Source organism: Camelus ferus, chromosome 11, assembly GCF_009834535.1.
Source record: "Camelus ferus isolate YT-003-E chromosome 11, BCGSAC_Cfer_1.0, whole genome shotgun sequence".
Taxonomy (NCBI): domain Eukaryota; kingdom Metazoa; phylum Chordata; class Mammalia; order Artiodactyla; family Camelidae; genus Camelus; species Camelus ferus.
In genome coordinates this window covers 75,631,641-75,638,412 of record NC_045706.1, presented here as the reverse complement: position 1 = coordinate 75,638,412, position 6,772 = coordinate 75,631,641, and the positions used below count along the sequence as shown (strand labels likewise).

The window sequence follows — 6,772 nt, the reverse complement described above, 5'->3', positions numbered from 1 at the left end:
TGTCTGTCCCCCACCAGTATCACAAATTCTTGATTACTGTAGCTCCATGATCAGTCTTTAATCAGGTGGGTTATTCCATCCCTCTTAATTCTTATTTTTCACAATTTTTGAAACTGTTCTAATTCCTTTGCCTTTCCATATAAATTTTTTGAATTAGCTTGTCTGTCTTTACCAAAAGCCTTGCTGGCATCTTGTTAGGAATTGCATTAAAACTTTGTATTACAGTATGAAGAACTGAGGTCCTTACCATGTTGAACCTCGTAACAATGAACACAGTGCGCCTCTCCATTTATTTAGCTCTCCTTTCATTCCTTCTGTCAGCATTTTGTAGATTTCAGCATACAGGTTCTATACGTGTTTCATTAGATCTGGACCTATGTATTTCATATTATTTTCTGAGTGATTTTAAAAGGTATTTGTGTTTGCAGTGGCTCTCCAGAAAAGCACAACCAATGTAACACTTCACTTTATAAAATGAATTTTAAAATCAAAAGAGTGTTCCCTTCTCTTCCCACTTCTGGAAGAGATTGTGTGGAATTCATACTCATTCTTTTCCAATGGTTTGGTAGAACTCCAGCGAAACTATCTGGGTCTGAAAATTACTCTGGGGGCTGTTTTTAAATTATGAATTTGTTTTTCTGAATAATTATAGGACTCTGCAGATTATCTGTTCTGTGTTCAGTGAGTTGTGGTAGTTTGTGGTTTTGAAGGAATTGGTGCATTCTGTGTGAGTTGTCAAGTACATGTGTGTACAGTGGTTCTTAGTAGTCCCCCACTACCCTCCAGGTGTTTGCAGGGTCCATGGTGACACCTGCTTCATTCTGGACATTGGTAATTTGTGTCATCTCTCCTTGTTTCTTTGTCACTATTGCTAGAAGTCTGACAATTTTACTGATATTTTTCAAGGACCAGAAAATATATTCTTTCAAATTTGCGGGTAAAATTTCATCCAAGTAGATCATATTCTGGATCAGAACAAGAACCTCAACAACTTCAAAATGTTTAAAATCAAGTGTGTTTTCTGACCACAACAAGATCAATATCAGATATTTCAAAAATACCAGCATATCTGAAAATTAAACACCATACCTCAGAATAACCAATGAGTCAGAGAAAAGAGTCTAGAGCAACTAGGAAATATTTTGAAGTTAATGAAGAATGAAAACTGAGCATGTAAACTTTGTGGAGTGCAGCTACAAAGGTGCTTAGGTAGAAGTTTTTTAAAGTGATGTTTTATATTAGAATATATTACAAAGAAAAAAAGGTTTTAGCCAAATGATCCTAACTTGCACTTTAAGAAGGTAGAAATATAGTAGCAAATTATAACCAAAGCTAGCAGGAAAAAGAAAAGAATAAAGAGTGGAATTCCAGGCTGGGGCTACAGCGCTGAGGCCAGGGGCCTTGCAGCTGGCGGAGGGTCTGCTCAGGACAGGATGCTGAGCTCCTGAGGGCTTGGTAGCCTTGAAGCCAGGGTCCCAGCCAGATGGGTCAGCCCAGCTCGTCCCTGGTGGGCACTGTCTTCAACATCTAGCTCCAGGGTCGCTGCCTGGGCCTGCTTGGGAAGCACCAGTATCTTGTGGAGTCCCTGAGCTCAGTGCCCCAGAAGGATTTCACGTTGCACACGAAAGACAGAGCTGCTGGGGGAACATGTGTTTCCTGTGTGCTACTCTGGGACGCACTCTCGGAGTACTTGTGCAGAGTGACTGAATTTGTGAAAACTGCTCTCCCAAAGCACAGGGACGTTGTAGATGTCTTGGTGCCATGGTAGAAAAGTTGTCGACAGGTGTAGAATTCTGTCCAAGTTGGTGAAAACTAATAGCTGATTTAAAAACTTGTGGATTCCTTTGATCCAAGTGCACGGCCAAACTATGTTTGTCTTTGAAATCAGCGGAATTCATAGACAAGGAAAGACATATAAGAGCAGTGGATCTTAATGTTAAAGTGTTGGATTTGAGTGGTGCATTTCTCATGGGGAACAGTGTCCCCAGGGTTGATAAGGATTCCTTATCAGAACACATTTGTCATGGCTTTAGACTCGATGGAGTTCGTGTAGTAACTGGCTTTCCACATGCAGAAGCACCAGATGCCTTGTGTGAGAAGCTGCTTTATCCCAATGCAGGCCAATTGAAATGTTCAAAAAAGCTGCTCTTTTTTGGCAGAGATCTTACGGCAAAGCTAGTGGGATATTTTACACTTTGTCACACGGGCATCCAAAGGACACCAACTAACATTTCAGACACCGATGTGCGATTCCTTGAGCAACAGTCTGACCATTTTCTGAATTATAAAAGGTTTTTGGAAGTTATGAGGAATAAAAATAAATCTAAATCCTCAAGACTCTGACTTGATGCCTTGGGATTCGCCTGCCTCAGTGGTGTGATTCGTGCAGAGGTGAAACAGGAAGCCCAGGTTACGTTGGCCGTTTTTCTCCCTTGGAGCACAAACAGCGGGTCTGAATATTTTGTTCAACAAACTGTTACACATTTTGTTATCTGCAGAGCTGCCTGAGAAAGGTGAGACGTAGTGTGAAGATGTTAAAAAAAAAAAGGCTATGGTTCATAAATCCACAGGATTGTTGGGGTACATTTACTGTGGATTTATTTTTCAGCAAATAAACAAACTACATTAAAATTGCTGTTTTACAATCTGCGGAGGCTGATTAAAAGGAGATGGAGGCTGTTAACTCCCAGCTGTAGGCCTGAAGCTGAATCTCCCCCATTTCTCAAGGAATTCAGCAATTTTATTAACTCCTGGAATGATGGACGTCTTCTCCGTGAAACGAGACGTACCATGCCTTCTCTGCTGGGAGTTATCCATTACCACCGTGTTAATGGGACCAGACGTCCCACTGATTCTGCTGTTTCTTCTTTACCAATGGAGTATTTTGAAAATGATTATCCAGTGGTTAAGTCATTTGCCAGACATTATCAAACTGGGCAGCAAATGCCAAAGATATGTCTCGTCTTTGTGAGTTGAAAAAGATATGCGCCTTCAGGTCTTTGATGCCACCCTGGATCCAGTCGACCAGGGGACGTATCCCCTGATGAGGTCAACCCTCAAGGAAACCCAGAATAAACTGTACGGCTCACAGGTATTGCAAATACCGCCTGGGTGCTGCGATCCAGCCTCCCTGTGGGCCACAGTGCCTAATGTTACCCTTACCTGATGTCCAGGGTGCTGTACTAGCTTCCGTGGTTTAGAAGGAGTGCTTTCTGCGGACTCCTTTCTGCGGTAAGGTGAGCACATTTACACGGAGATGCTGGCACGTGGTAGCATCAAAGAGCCCATACTCATGGTTCCATGAACTCCAAAGGGGTCTGTTGTTCAGTGTGTTTGGGAAATGCCGAGTAAGCCTTAAAGGTTCCCGTGCCCGTTAGAAAACCCACAATCACAAAACGTATGTAGTTTTGAATATGTAACTCAGTATTTCATAAAACCATTCGACAGCAGGACCCACTCCCTCTTTTGGAGTACCTGTTGATGACATTTTCAGAACACTGGGAAATAAATGCTGTAAGCATTCAGATATTAACAACAGGCTTACATATGAAGGGTTAAAAATTAATGTGATCACAGAAAACAACTGTTCCTCACCATCAAAAGCCAAAGATAATGAAAAAAAAGGAACTTGACTGGTAAAGGCTGAGATGCAAAAGGATGTTGCCAGATCTGCAAAGTACACAGAAACCGTCTCAACTTTGTACTTTTCTTTAAATGCTTAAAAAAATAAGTAATTTTGACCAACACTCAAAGTAAAGGAAATATTTAAGGAACTTCTGAGAATTGGAGGTCGCTTTCTCTTTCATAATAACATCTGGATAAGCTATCAGAGCAAATTACTTAATTATGAATGTTTTCCTCCTGATTGGAACAAGCAGATAAGCACACAAGCAATTTCTTCAGGAAAAAGTCTCTCCTGAGAGGGTATAATCACCAGCATCCAAAAATCCAATTTGAAGGACTTATGATTACATAAACACTAACAGGTTACCTGAGGAAGAGCTGGAGGAAAAGAAACAAAGTGTCACTGCAGCTACCAGAGAAGTCAAGGGAGTCCAGGACACATAGGGTGGTGGGACCAGAAACTGGTTCTTTGAAAAGCCCAATAAAATTGATACAGCTTTACAGCCAGACTGACAGAAAAAAATTAGAAAAGACAAAAAGTTACAACATAAAGAACAAAGAAAGGAGAGAAAGGGAACACTCACTACAGATTCCATACACATTACAAATACAATAAAAAATATGCAAAGGTTTATGCCATAAATTCTGTAACTTAAGTGAAATGGTCGTATTTGCTAAAGTACCTAAACTAACAAAGATCACGAAGATCAGTACTGAAGAAGCGGGCTACCTGAAGCAGTGCCTACACCACATGTGCGTGTGTTTGTGTGTGGTATCATACATAGTATAATACGTATGGTAATTCCAGGGTCCGAGCCAGATGGCTCACTGGCACGGTTATTACCACTGTTTAAGGAAGAAATCATACCAACTGTGTACAATTCAAGCAGAAAGTTGAGGGAAACCTCCCACCCCATTTTACCAGGCCAGCTTTCCTCAGCACCCAAACCAAAGGTATCATGAGGACAGAAAACTGTCAACCAGTACCCATGATGGATAGACAAAAGCTTTCTTAAGAAATTAGCAAATCAAGCCTACCAGTATTCTCAAAGAATGCTAAATTGTCACCCAGTAAAGATTTTCTCGAAATCAATGTTTGAATATTTAAAACTCAATCAATGCAATTCATTGTGTCTACACAGAAGCTTATTTTAAAATGTATGCAAATGCAAAGGTCCTAGAATGGCCAAATAATTCTGAAAAAGAACTAATTATGTGAATAACAGATACTTAATGCACTTAATTATATGCTTAATATGAAGCTGTAATAATCAAAATAATGTGGTTTGGGGGAAGGGTAGCTATATAGGTAAACTGAACGCAGTAAATAGTCCGGATGTAGACCACACATGCCCACGTTCCAGTCATTGTTCCAGAGAGAAAGACAGATCAACTGAGTAAAAATAAGTCATTTCAACAATTGATGCTGGGCAAACTGGAGGTCCTTAAACCAATAAGAAGAAGAAAAAGAAGAATTATTATTCCTAATTTGACTACTACCACATACCATGTAAAAATTAACTTAAAATGGATAATAAACATAAGTGTAAGTTAAAACCACACTCTTATAGAAGAAAGCATAAAAGGATATTTCTGTGATCCTGGAATAAGCAAATATGTGTTAATTAAGACCCACAAAAACCAAATAAAAAAATGATAAGTTGAGCTTCATCAAAATTAAAATCTTCTGTTTTTTGAAATATGTTGTTAAGAAAACAAATAGGCAGACTGCATACTGGGAGAAAATATTTGTAAAATGTGTATTTTATAACATATTTGTATTGGAAGTATACAAAGAACCCCTTATAATTCAATAATAAGAGATAAAGAAGCCACTTTACAAAATGAGGGAAAGGTTTGACCAAACATTTCACTGAAGCAGAAGTACAAATGGCCAGTAAGTACAGGAAAAGATTCTCGGCATTTTTAGTCATTGGGAAAATGCAAATTAAAACCACAATATTATGGCAATCCATACTCAGTAAAATGGCAAAAATTAAAAGACTAACAAGCATTCATCCTGGCAAAAATTGGAGCAACATGATGCGTCATATATTACTAGTGGGAGTGCAAGATTGTACAGCCACTTTGTAAAATTCCTTAGCAATTTCTTAGAAAGTTAGATACACCCTTGCCACACTGACAGTCACATGCCTAGGTGTAAAATGGGACACGACCTGAAACAAAGAGTGAACTACAGACAAACGCAGACACATGAGTGAGTGTGAAGTGACTAATGCTAAATGAAAGAAGGCAGACGCAACGTGCTGCGTGAGGTACGGTCCCATTTATGTGCCTTCCGGCACAGGACTGGCGGAGCCGAAGCTGTGGTGGCTTTGGGAGGAGACTGATTGCCAAATGCCGTGAGGGAACTTAAGAAGCTGCAGAAATAGCCTGTGTCTTGACTGTTTTGGCGGTTACACGGCTTGGTTATTTATCCAAATTCATGGAACTATATAAGCTTTAAAAAAGTAAATTTCACTGTGTGTAAATTAAACGTCAGTACAACTCACTTAAAAATCTACCCTTAGGAGGAGGGCACAGCTCAGTGGCAGAGCCCATGCTTGGCACGCAGGAAGTCCAGCGTTCAATCCCCAGTCCCTCTGTTAGAAATTAAATAAATAAACCTAATCACTTCCCAGCCCCCAAAACAAAGCAAAACAAAACAAACAAACAAACCAAAAAAAAAAAACCACCCTTTTTTTCTACTGTCTGGTCTACCTGCAGAACAAGCCACTGAAGCTGGAGGCCACTGTGGTTACTGCCACCTTGAATTTATTTGGTGATGGCTTTGGGGCGCTGAGGGTAGGGGTCGAGGGTCAGCAGCGTGGATGAAAACGGTGTGAACTGTGTTGAATAATTGTTGCTTTGGGAGCTTTTAATTAAAATTGCAGGCCAAGAGTCTCTGTACTTAACTATACTGTAACCCTTGTTAAGAGATGAGCTGTTGTTTCGTTTGCTTGCTTTCAGACTTTTTTTGGTCCTTTAAAAAATATTCCTGTGGACTAATAGAGTAGCAAGTGCTTCATAAACTTTTCTTAAATGAATGAAGGAGTGTGAATGAATGCATCTAAGAATCACAATCACAGGTGAATCGAGACTGTTAGAAACGAACATTTCAGAAGACTGGTATGGCCTACGAGAGAAA

The 6,772-nt window shown here is 39.9% G+C and overlaps 1 pseudogene; it reads left to right on the top strand.

The window, feature by feature from the left end:
- The first annotated feature begins 1,968 nt into the window (after positions 1-1,968).
- Positions 1,969-6,459, top strand: LOC116666877 (annotated as a pseudogene).
- The last annotated feature ends 313 nt before the right edge of the window (positions 6,460-6,772 follow it).